Source organism: Mastigoproctus giganteus, chromosome 4 (assembly GCF_048544385.1).
Source record: "Mastigoproctus giganteus isolate SK-2022 chromosome 4, ASM4854438v1, whole genome shotgun sequence".
Lineage (NCBI taxonomy): Eukaryota > Metazoa > Arthropoda > Arachnida > Uropygi > Thelyphonidae > Mastigoproctus > Mastigoproctus giganteus.
The window spans coordinates 194325857-194339611 of record NC_143578.1 but is presented as its reverse complement, the minus strand read 5'-3'; positions in this window follow the sequence as shown (position 1 = coordinate 194339611).

Below are 13755 nucleotides of genomic sequence, written 5' to 3'. Positions count from 1 at the left end.
CAACACATATTCACATAGTAGCATCAAATATTCGCAGATGCACCACCATTATTATAAAAATAACCATTAACTGATATTAGCAGTGGAAGAGAATGCCATTTCTCAGTCGCATTTTTGCAGATGTGCTATAGAGACACCCATTTAACATGGAAATGAAGTGGCAAAGTGGTGAGTGACAGTTTCCCATTCACTATGGAAGAAGACTGCACGAAACAGTTAATGTGTTCTGCAAGTTGTGCACTACAACTTGCAGAGAACCTTGTTCACCCATTAGGAGCATGTTGTTCATCCATCAGGAGCTTGTGCTTAATATCATCTTATTGTTGTGGCTTTACAGTGCTGACACACCATAAATGGAGTAGCTAACCATCAAATTATGGTTAAACACTGTCACTGTCAATAGCAATATATATATACTACACACAGTAGTTGCATGACACTTGTGATCTACACTCCGCCACAATAAAACGGCACTTACCTTCAGGATGTACAAATTTTATGATATAGGATTGGGAGATACTAGCACACACTCCTAATTCTCTAGACCTGCAGTACAAAGAGTAGCTATGCTATAAAACTAAACAATCTTCCATATTAATAAGCAATTTTCTTCAAATGTGGCAAACTTCTTAATTCAGGCAAGTGGCTCAAACTCTTATGCTGTTATTTATGATTATATACATACTACTGAGCCAGGCTATCTTTAAATTTTAATGAAAAGTTGGATTAAATGCAAGAAATTTTATTTATTAATGTGAAAGACATTGAAATTCCAGAGTGGGCTCCATAATCAAGCCTAACTTGCTTAATAACACACACACACACACACACACACACACACACACACACACACACACACACACACACACACACACACACACACACACTGAGTCTCTTTAAAAGTTACAGCTATCAGTTACAGGCTCTGCAAAAACGATAAGTGTTTACCTGTTATTTACATGATTGTTATTTTATATTGTACTTAATACGTAGTCATATAGTTATAGTTACGCTGGTTATTTTTTATTTTTAATTTAGATAAAGAGTTTTTGTGGATTTTACTTACGATAGGTAAAACTGTTATTTCGTTCCATTTCTGTAGCCATTGTTTTTGGATATAGTGGTAGGGAATTCAAATTTTTTAATTGAGGTAGCTAGGTAGCTCTAACGCATAATTATATAGTAATACGCTTCACTGTTTCTATTTAATAGTTTCTATTCAAATACTATTGATATTTAATTTATTGATTTTATTAATTTAAACTACCATGCCCCAAACTAGAGCAGCAAAGCAACGGGCACAAAGTGGCAGGAGTGCTGTGACTCGGGGGAGAACTGAGGGGGGCAATTCTCCAACGCATCACAGCCTAAAGAAATGTGCAACTTGTGAAATGTTTGCCGAACTCTCTGGAACGGAACATGATATTGCCATGGGGGATGTCTTTGTGTGTGCGCGATGCAAGGAGTGTATCGAAATCAGGCAACAACTCAGCGTTCTTATGGGCCTATATGAGAGCTTGAAGGACAGGGTGGATGCCCTCGAAGGAACTAAATTGAGGGGCCCATCAGGCTCTCAGCTGCCCACATCAACGCCAGAGCTTGCACTTGGTCATCACGCAACACAGCGGCAACCCCTAAGGCAGAATGCGCTGGTCCCACAGGAACTAGTTGTTGTTGGTGACTCTATTGTCAGGGAAACGGGGAACATCCTTTGTAAAAAGGATAGGTGGAACAGGACCAGGGTATGTCTGCCAGGGGCAAAGGTTGATGACGTTGTAGAGCGGATATCATCTTTCAAGGGCACAAAAGGTGATATAGTTGTACACGTTGGCACTAATGATATTAAGAGTAGGAGACCGGCAGAATTACTCAACAAGTACAGGTCACTGTTGAAAAAAAGCCGTGAAATAGGGTTGAATTTGAAAGTGTCTGCAATTCTGCCCAGACACGATAGGAGGGAGTATATGATGAGAGCCTTGTCGATCAATTCGGCCCTGGAAAGATTGTGCAAGGCTCAAGGGGTAGAATTTTTTTCAGCCTGGACTGTACTTGTTAATAGGAGAGATTGCTTCTACAGGGATGGGATACACTTAAATAGAAAGGGTGCAAGAATATTTGCTGATGCTATCGAGGCAGTGTTAGGTGGGTCGGAAAACTGCTAGTTTGGGGGGATACAAAGACTAATAGTTTAACAGTAACCGCAGGCAGAGGTGAAGGCGATTCTTGCACAACTTCTATTAGAATAAGAAGCGACCTGGAGCGAGGGGTGTTGGGGGTTTCAGGGACGGATGGCAGTCATCATGGAATAGTTGGGTATATGGGATGTGTTAGGGTAACCAGGAATAGGCATAGGAGCATGTATGCTTGCATGTATACCAATGCTAGAAGTATAGTAAATAAATTTGATGAATTTGAAGTGTTGGTCAAGACATCAAAGGCGGATATTGTTGGGATAGCAGAGACGTGGTGTCACAAAGATATAAGGAATGCAGAACTGGAATTTGGGGAGTACAATGTGTACAGAAAGGATAGACAGGACAGAAAGGGAGGGGGTGTTATGCTGTTAATTAAGAAAAACATAAAATCAAAGGAAGTGCACCCAGTTAATATAGATGAACAGTGCTCTGTTGAGTCAGTTTGGTGCGAGATAAGCACTGCGAAAGGAAAAATAAGGGTAGGAGTGTGTTATAGGCCTAATGACTTGAATGAGTACAATGAACAATTGTACAGAGAAATAGAGTGGGCCAGTAAATCTGAATGTCTTATAATGGGGGATTTTAACTTCCCAGATATTGACTGGAACTTGTGGGTTGGTCACTCACACACCAGTCAGACTTTTGTGGATTTATTGGATGATTGTTTTCTGCAGCAGCATGTTCGAGAGGCAACCAGAGAAAGTAACACTCTTGATCTGGTTATCAGCAGTGATCATTCGTGTATTAAGAATTTGCAGATAAAGGAACCACTAGGTGGCAGTGATCACAGTGTGCTGAAGTGGGATTTACTCAAAGAGGTAACTACCGTCAGGGGTAAAGGAAAGGGTTTTTGCTTCCGTAAAGGGGAGTACAGTGGTCTCAGACAGTTTTTAAATTCTGTACAGTGGGATCAACTGACGATGTTACCAACAGTAAATTCTAAGTGGGAAGCATTCAAGGAATTAATCGTGGAAGCTACTAGACTTTATATACCGATTAAGAAATATCGTTCAAGGTTTAGGCCTAAATGGTTATCAAATGAACTAATGAGACTCGTGACAGAGAAGAAAAATGCATGGGATGCATATAAATTATCAGGTGACGCAGAAGCCTGCGGCAGATATAAGCTAGTCTGTAATCAGGTCACAAAGGAGGTTCGGCAGGCGAAGGCGGATTACGAGAAATCTTTGGCAAAGGATGCTAAGAAAAACAGCAAGGATTTCTTTACTTATATAAACTCTAAAAGGAAGGGGATGAATATGATTGGTCCACTTGACATCGATGGTTCGACTGTTGATGATCCTGCTCAGATAGCAAACAAACTGAATGAGTATTTTGCATCTACATTCACACGTGAGGAATTATTACAGTTTGAAAATGGAAGAAGGTTATCAAATTGTAGCAGTGTGCTTAATGATTTTGTAATAACTGAGAGCAAAGTGGAGGAGAAATTGTTGAAGTTAAACATAAGAAAGGCACCTGGGGTGGATGGGATCTATCCAGTTATTTTAAAGGAGGCGGCAAAGCAACTAAGCGAACCCTTAGCCATAATTATGAGAGCATCCTTGGACTCAGGGGAGGTTCCCACGGACTGGAGATGTGCAAATGTGTCCCCAATTCACAAAGGTGGATCGAAGGGTGACACGAGTAATTACAGACCAGTTAGTTTAACTTCTGTTCCGGGTAAAATAATGGAGTCACTGGTTAAAGATGCATTGCAGGATCATCTAGACAAGACTGCAGCAATAATTCAAACACAGCATGGGTTTGTTAAGGGAAAGTCTTGTCTGACAAATTTGATTGGTTATTATGATGTGGTCACAAAGGAACTGGATGCGAAAAATAATTTTGATATCATATACTTGGATTTCAGGAAAGCTTTTGACACTGTTGCGCATGGAAGACTACTGTACAAATTGGAGCAGAATGGTATTAAGGGTAAGTTGCTACAATGGATAAAAGGATGGTTAAGTGGGAGAAGACAGAGGGTGGTAATCAATGGGTGCTGCTCTTCATGGACTAATGCTATTAGTGGAGTCCCACAGGGTTCGGTGTTGGGTCCACTGTTGTTTTGTGTATTTATCAATGATATTGATGAAGGTATATCAGGCTTAATGTCGAAGTTTGCAGATGACACAAAGGTTGGCAGGGTTGTCAATGACAGTAATGGCAGTGTGCTACTGCAACAGGATCTAGATAATTTGGGCAGATGGGCTAAGAAGTGGCAACTGAAGTTCAACCTTGACAAATGCAAAGTACTGCATATGGGTAGAAGTAACCCCAGAGAAACGTACCAACTGTGTGGTACTACACTTAAGGTGGTAGAAAATGAAAAAGACCTGGGAGTAATTGTGCAGTCAGATATGAAGTTTTCTGAGCAATGCAGACAGGCTGCTAGGGCAGGTCATGGGGTTTTGTCAATGATATATAGGAATTTTGCTAGCAGGGAAAAGGAGGTGATTGTCCCTCTGTATAAGGCAATGGTCAGGCCACGCCTTGAGTACTGCGTACAGGTCTGGAGGCCTCATTTTAGGAAGGATGTAGATTTGCTTGAGCGTGTACAGAGAAGAGCAACACGATTGGTGAGGGGAATGAAGGGATTCTCTTACCAAGAGAGGCTTAAGTTCTGCAAATTGCAGTGGCTGGAGACTAGGCACCTGCGCGGTGATCTGATTGAGGTCTATAAGGCCTTGAATGGGTTGAGCACGCTGAATTCTGATGGGATCCTTCCACTTGTTCAGATTACGAACCTACGGGGACATAAGTTCAAATTAAGAAAGGACAGATGTAGAATAGATGTGCGGAAATTTGCCTTTAGCCAGCGGGTGGTTAATTGCTGGAACAAACTTCCATCTGTCGTTGTGGAAGTTGATAGGTTAAATAAATTTAAGGAGGAACTGGACAGGCATTTGGAGGGAATGGCGTGATGATTTTTTTTTTTTTTTTTTTTTTTGGCTGATGCTGCATAAGCTCCTACACTTGCTTTCTTGCATCATGTGCCACTACTACTACTACTACTACTACTACACACACACACACACACATATAAAATTAATACATTAATATAGAAAATGATAATATATATAAACTTTTACCTATATAAAATTAATATATAGTTAAAATATACTCCCTTTATTAATGTAAAAGTGAACACTTAACAGATATTCTTAAGCATACACAGAACCAACAACCACACAGGTAAAGATGATTGCAAGCGATACCTATCAATACTCATCTCATAATACCATCTCCATAATACATCTAGTTATACTAGATGTATAACTAGGTCACTTCACTGGTACTAGCTCATGTTCACAAACCGATTTTCCTTCTGTGGGCTAAAAAAGCTGGAATATTAAGATGGAATGCCTGATTCCCTTTAACTAAAATCATCTAACTGCACAGCTTGATTGAAGTGTCCATTAAGACTGCTAGCCTTCAAATAAGTAACTAGTGAGAAATCCATTATACAGCAACAGACAATACTGAAAATAATGACAGATACGATTTTCTTAATATCTGACAATTGAGATTAATTAATGGTTTAATAACATTTGGTAAGGGTCAAAATGATTGGTTTTTTTAAGTCCCCCCCCCACTAACTACTTCCACTATCTGTGCCATGAAATATGATAGATGGAGATATAAAAGGCAGCTTAAAACAATTAGTTGTAGCCTAGGCTTCCTGGCTATATAATTTTTGCTGAAATACAAACTAAAAAGTTTTTTAAACATTAACCTAAAAAAACTACAGCTCACTGTAAAAATATATATATATTTTTTTTTTTCAAGTTAAAAATATTAAATACTGTATCGTCTTCAGCTAAAGATGCTTGAGTACAAAGACTCGGTGAATCAAAAAGGAAGTATTAAACATAAAGGCATTCAGTGTTCTCTCTGCACACTGCAGGGTTTTTGTTTTGCAACAGATTGGTTTGAATGAAATAACTATGTCGTGCTAAAACTATATCTTCTTAACAATTTTCGTGACACAAGTATTCCATAGAGCAATAATTGGTTTCACCTGGTATAATTGTTATTCCTTTGTTGTGTTATTTAGTTTCCATTGATGAAAATAATGAAATTTAAACTGCCTCTTATTATAACCATAGACTAAAGAGCTACACTTAAAAAAAAAAAAAAAAAAAGAGCAAAGATGATTTTTCACAACAGAAATTGACTTGTTGCCTCTAATTCTGACATGACAACAAAAAAAGATCAGACACATGTCAAATTTGTAGAAAATTTGCTGAATGAGAAATTTTCTGGTAAAGAGTGAAACACTTAACTGTTATATATAAATAAAATGTGAATATTAATGTACAATTTTTAGTGAAACTGAATAAAGAATCTGTAATTAGTTTATATAATATCCTTTATATACAGATGTATATAAAGGATCAGTCCATAAAAATTATTTAAAAAAAAAACGTATGATTATTTTGCCTCATTTACTTATAGTCTTGAGATACTACATGTCTCTCTCATGATTGATTTTTCAGGTTTTTCAGAATTGTTTGAATGAAATAAATAAGTTTCTTGTCAGTAATACTGGAGCATGCTTAAATGGTTTAAAATAAACATATATTTATGTGTTTATTACCTGCATTTCTGGAATACAGCTTATCTGCTATATTTCATGATGACATATTCCAAAAAAATAAATAAAAATAAATAAAAAGAATAGCATGTAAAAGAAATGCACACTACAGCATACATATTTTCTTATAATAGTCTGGAATAGGTTCCACAAAAGCTATAAATTGTCACTACTTACCCCATTTTCAATTTTTTTTATACATATTATATATACTATGATTGGTAATGTAACATATTAAAACTCAAAGCTTATTAAATTAAAATTTACTGAAATAAAACATGCATGAACAATATCATTTCAATATAGATTTTTACACACAAAATATATAGCAAATAAAGATAGTATGAATCAGAGCTGTAATGCTCAATACGTTCTATGTTGATATTAATATTTGTAAAATAATAAGAGGAGTTTACCTCAATATAGTACGTAGAACACTTCCGTAGAACACTCCAGAAATTAAAACAAAAAACTTACATTAGAGTAAAAAATAATTAAAACTAATTTAACACAATTAAAATCAATTTAATGCAATTAAAAATATTTTAAAAAATCTAACGAAAATATTCAAAACGATTTTCCTTCCTTAGTATGAATCAGAGCTGTAATGCTCAATACGTTCTATTGTTGATATTAATATTTGTAAAATAATAAGAGGAGTTTACCTCAATATAATACATAGAACTAAGAAGGAAAATCGTTTTGAATATTTTTTGTTAGATTCTTTTTAATATTTTTAATTACGTTAAATTGATTTTTAATTGTGTTAAATTGGTTTTTAATTATTTTTTAATCTAATGTAAGTTTTTCAATTTTTTCGTTTTAATTTCTGGAGAGTATCATACAGAAGTGTTCTACATACTATATTGAGGTAAACTCCTCTTATTATTTTACAAATAGCAAATAAAGATATGCAATAGGCAGTAATGGAGAACCTAAACTGAAATGATGCTAGTGAGGAGTGTAACATTTTGTATGTGCAACTTTAAATATTTATACATGTAACTTAAAATGCAAGTCATAAGATGTCACACTATAGCAGGATGACCTGTATTATCAGTCTTTGTAAATATATTTTCTGTGTGAAAAACATTTTCAGTACTAGGCATTAAGATATTCCTTATAACATTATACAAGTACAGTGTATGCTGCTTACTGCGATTGTGGATAACATATATCATTTGTGTGATGTAATTTTTTTCATTTGTGTAATGGCATATTTATAAAGTCCTAATTAGACATATACTATGTATATAAAACAAATTCATTGTAATCAGTGAAGCACTGATTACAACGTTAACATTATATTATTATTATTTTTTTTTTTTTTTGCCTTATCGCAGTTTATGCATGTGCAGTGAAAGTGATCACATAACATCCAGATTTGTTCTTGAACTCCAATGTGTTGCATGTCTAGTTACTGCTGTTGTTTTGTGCAATTTGTACAGCTGTCTATGTCATTACTCCATGAAAGAAAGTACTGTATCTTTACTCCTACCAATCTGACTGTTTTACAGTAAAGCATTAACCCTTTTGTAATTATTATTTTTTAATACTTTCTTTATTTCTTTTTAATGGTTTGTATGGATTTCCAGAAACATGACAGTTTCATTTTTATCAATGACTTTCTCAAAGAAATAGCAGACATCAAATTAAAGTGTTTTACATTGTCCGATTTTCATGTTTTCTTTCTATCCAGTTCCACCTTCTTACGTACACATTTGCACTCTGCACCAATAAACAACACTGAGCAGCTGCATTATTTTTTCATCAGTTATTGTTATCAATCCAACTGTATCCCAAAGTGGACGGTGCTTATTTCGCCCCACATTAAGCGGCATCCACTGTATTTTTAATAACACATGAGATAAGTTGAATTTTTCACACATAGTATAGTCTTCTTTAACTACCATATTTGACAGCATATAAGACACATGGGCATATAGGACACACCCCTATTTTAGAAAGGAAAGTTAAGAAAAAAAGTTTTAGTATATTTAGTCATTTAATATTTATCTAACGTGCATAGTAGAAAAAATCTCATCCTAAACATGTAATCAGAATAGCAAGAAAAATGCTAATACTGTATAATAATACATTATTTAATTATTATTATTAATTTACCAATACAGCAATCTAAAAGAGAAATAAAAGAATCTTAGCTGCATTAGAAAATGTTTTATATGAAGCAAACTACCACTAGAATTGAAAAATAAGTGTTCTGCAAAGAGAAAGTTCAGTCATTTTGAAAACCAAAAAAAAATCATTGCCTTCAAATTCCAAAAACTCATCATCCCTAATGTTAGTATCACTTGTCTTCAAATAATGCAGTGACTTCAGTGCCATCAAGGGCATTACTAATTCCAGTCTTCTTGAAAGATTTTATAATTATTTTACCACTTATATTTTCTCCAAGATTCCTTAACCCATTCACATACCTGTGCAATGGTGGGCCTCTTCATTCTTCCTGTGGATGTGTGGTCATGATCGGCTTGTTTATGGACACATCCAAAGGCTGCAATTGGCTTGTCAGTCCACCAGGAATGACAACCACCTGTGTATTCAATTCCCTCACCCTCTTTTTGACTTCAGTTCTATGGGCCCAAATGAGAAGAGATGGTTTCCTTAAGAGACCACCAGGATGCCTTGCCTATATTTTTTGGGGCCATAAATTCATTCCAGATTCATTCATCCATCCTTTTGGATGAACATGAAAAATTCCTTCTGGAATTTTTTCCTTCGGTGGAGTTTTTCTTTTAAAAATTAAAAAATGGTGGTAGTTTTGTGCCATCAGCACAGCAGGCCAAAACTACTGTGTAATGTGTTTTCTCATGCCTGTTAGTTTTTTATTGACACTGTTTTAGACCCTTTGATGCTCATCCAACAGTTTTGTTGGATGGTGCATCAAAAGTTAGTGGGACGACGTCTGTATTTCCTATTTGACCAAGTTCAAAAGAAATTAGTTTTCGTGCCTTTATTACAAATTTATGGAATTCCCAGTATTTTTTCTTCATAATCTGCTGATAACAACCTGCCCCACCTGCCCTGAAGCTGATGAGGAAGGGCTGACTTCTGCACATAGGACACAGGGTGATTTTTCAAGGCATTGTTTCGGAAAAAAGGTGCATCTTATATGCCGTCAAATACGGTAATTAAAATGTTAATAATATTATACAGAATAATATTAAATAATTCTTCTTCACTGTATTTTTTCTATTACACTGCACAATCACCAGTCTCCTCAAATAAATTGGTCATAAATTCCCATGCTGGACAAATGGGCTGATGACTATATGAGTAATATGCGAGTAATATAATGCATAATGTCATATAGTAATATGTGCATCAACATGGAAATATGCATACTGTGTGGGATGAAAAGCCCACAATACCTTGAGGTGGAGGGGGACCTACTCCCTCCACCTGAGATCAGCTAATTCATCTCAATTCCTAATCAAATAAAGACAGATTTCAAATCTAGTACCCTCCAAATGAGTGATGAAACCACTGAACTCTCATGGGAGTACTGATATAAATGAATACTGAATATCAAAATTGGTTGGTTGGTTGGTTTGGTTTTTTTAGGAGCATTAGCAACTAAGGCCATATTGCTCTGGGGATATGCAGTGGTCATTCCCTGATTTTCCGCATCCTCCGTATTTGGTGGTCACGGGCTCGAATGTGGTCTAATCAAGAAGCGTGTGCTACGCACTGCTGCTCCTGCCCACCTGGCTAAGGAGGCACCAATATCAAAATAAATGTCTTAATTATTTTTTTTGTAACAAGAAAAATCAATATTATCTTCATTTTACTACAAAATAAATTGTGTGTTTTTATCAATTTTATTATCATTATTTTTAATTTAAAAACTCCCCACTGCCCAAATCAAATCTTGCACTTGAGTTCCCCAAGATACCTTTGCAATACAGTCGATTCCGGTTATTTGGGACACAACGGGACTAGATCACTTTTTGGCCCGATTAAGCGACTGCCCCAATTATCCAAAGTTTCACGTAAATAGTTAAAAATAAAATGGACTCCCGCTTTACAATTGGTTCACTGTACAATCAAATCATGTTACGATGGACTCACCATAGTAAAGTACCATTCACTATACGATGTGTATGTGGTAAGCGCCAGTCATTGTGATCACGTTTGTGAATTGAATTTTAATTCTATTAAACAGCAATTCTAATTAGCAAAAATAGGAGGAATATTATCCATAATCTATAAAAGTAAAGATATATTTACCCTTTATTACCTTAGCACAAATTTACCCTTTATTACCTTATCAGTTAAAAAATTAAATGATATGTGAAAATCGAAAGAAGATACGTGATAATCGGAATAATTAATACATACTGTAATATGTACACTGACATTTGTGGGTAGGGGTTAAAATTTAAAATAGTAAAAAGATAAGCAATCAATAACAAAGAACACGGCAGACACAAATTGCAAGTAACACAATACGCGCAAGTGAGAACGGAGTAACAAATTACGAAGCTTTAAAAATAGGAATGAAGAGAAGATTCTGAAAATTAATTTTTTTATATGATTGAAGATTTCATGGAAGTGTAAACACATTTCACCATAATAACCCACAGAATTTCAGCTGTCGATATTATTTCAAATTCAATAAGATCGAGTTTACTATCTGTTTATGATAGATTGGGGTAAGGTAAAGAAAGCCTGCATGAGAAGCACGCAAAAGTTCAATGGAATTTACCGGTAAAAGTACTTTGCCGTAACATGGCTTTTGTATTGTTGCTCGCTCGGTAAACAGACGGTGGGTGTTATCGGCCTGGAGTAGAAGTTGAATCTCATGGGAGCTTGAAATCCTCCCAAAATGTGTGTGGGGGGGGTGTAACCTGACCTTTTTTTCTTTAGAATCACTAATTGAATCACGAACAGAGTCATATTGGAAGTTCTGGCGCCGTAAAAAATGTTCGTAACGTAGTTTTGCCAGTAAACTTTATCGAAAATTGTCGTGCTTCCCGTGTGGGCTTCCTTTGCCTTTTTTTTCCTTTCTTAATAAACAATTTATCCACTAGTCCACCAGTGATTCTAAAGAAAAAAAGGTCAGGTTACCCCTCCACTTTGGGAAGGTTTCAATCTCCCATGGGATTCAATTTCTACTCCTGACCGATAACACCCACCGTCTGTTTACCGAGCAAGCAACAATACAAATGTCGTTACAGCAAAGTACTTTTACTGGTAAATTTCATCGAACTTTTGCATGCTTCTCGTGCAGGCTTTCTTTACCTTCACCATAGATTGCACTAACAGAAAAGCCCAATAAACAGGTGATTGTTAATTGTTTTATAGTTGTGACTTCCAGAAATCCGACTGAACCACATGGTACAGTCGCAGATAATCGTAGGGTAATCTTGAGTGCTGTGGTCTCCTGCCCTGATTAAATGGCATGTTGTCCCAATTAAGCGAAGTAAACCCTGGCTATTTTCTTGATTGGGTTCTGTTTTTTAAGATTTGCCCCAAATAAGTGGCTGCCTCGATTAATCGGTGGCCCAAATAAACAGAATCCACTGTACTTTGTTTTGCCTGGTTTGACAAAAGAGAGGTGGAATTACAGTTTAAGAAGAATTCTTCTAAATCTGAATGTCTTATACTGCCCCTGGCAAAAGAGACTGAAGCTTTAAATGGCAAACATCGTTACAACTATTTCAAGCCTCCATTAAACAAAGTTGTGGTATTGCAGTGGAATGGCAGGTCATCTATCATCTAGTATTACCCAGCATCACAGATGTTCAGCTATTATGGGGTAGAGTGATCCAAACCTTGATCAGTGCTTCACACCTAATGGTCCCACCAGTATAAAGATACAAGTAGAGCATTTGGCTATCAATTTATTCTGTGCATCTGTTCACATATTATTATTAAATGTAGTCAAGTTATAGGTCTCTTCTGCAATTTTACGTTATGCTAGATATCTAAATGAAATCAATTTTTCAATATTACTACAGAATATTAATTACAAATTTATGGCTTGTACTAAATTACCTCGCTAAAACATAACTATTTCTCTTAAAATACAGAAAGAAATAGATGAGTTAAAAACAAAAAAAAAAATTATTGCAATTGTTGATTTGAAAAGATATCTAGTCACTGGACTGTTATTAGTGGACTCCAACAGGGTTCGGTGTTGGGTCCACTGTTGTTTTGTATATTTATCAATGATATTGATGAAGATATATCAGGCTTAGTGTCGAAGTTTGCAGATGATACAAAAGTTGTCAGGGTGTTAATGACAGTAATGGCAGTGTGTTACTGCAACAGGATCTAGAAAATTTGGGTAGATGAGCTGAAAAGTGGCAACCGAAGTTTAACATTGACAAATGCAAAGTACTGCATATGGGTAGAAATAACCACAGAGAAACGTACCAACTGTGTGGTACTACACTTAAGGTGGTAGAAAATGAAAAAGACCTGGGAGTAATTGTGCAGTCAGATATGTTTTCTGAGCAATGTAGACAGGCTGCCAGGATAGGTCATGGGGTGTTGTCAATGATATACAGGAATTTTTCTAGCAGGGAAAAGGAGATGATTGTCCCTCTGTATAAGGCAATGGTCAGGCCACACCTTGAGTACTGTGTAACGGTCTGGTGGCTTCATTATAGGAAGGATGTAGATTTGCTTGAGCGAGTACAGAGAAGGGCAACAAGGTTGGTGAGAGGAATGAAAGGATCCTCTTACCAAGAGAGGCTTAAGTTCTGCAAATTGCAGCGGCTGGAGAATAGGCACCTGCACGGTGATCTGATTGAGGTGTATAAGACTTTGAATGGAGTGAGCACACTGAATTCTGATGGGATTCTTCCACTTGTTCAGATTACGAACCTAAGGGGGCATAAATTGAAATTGAAGAAGGCCAGATGTAGAATAGATTTGCGGAAATTTGCCTTTAGCCAGCAGGTGGTTAATTGCCGGAACAAACTTCCATTT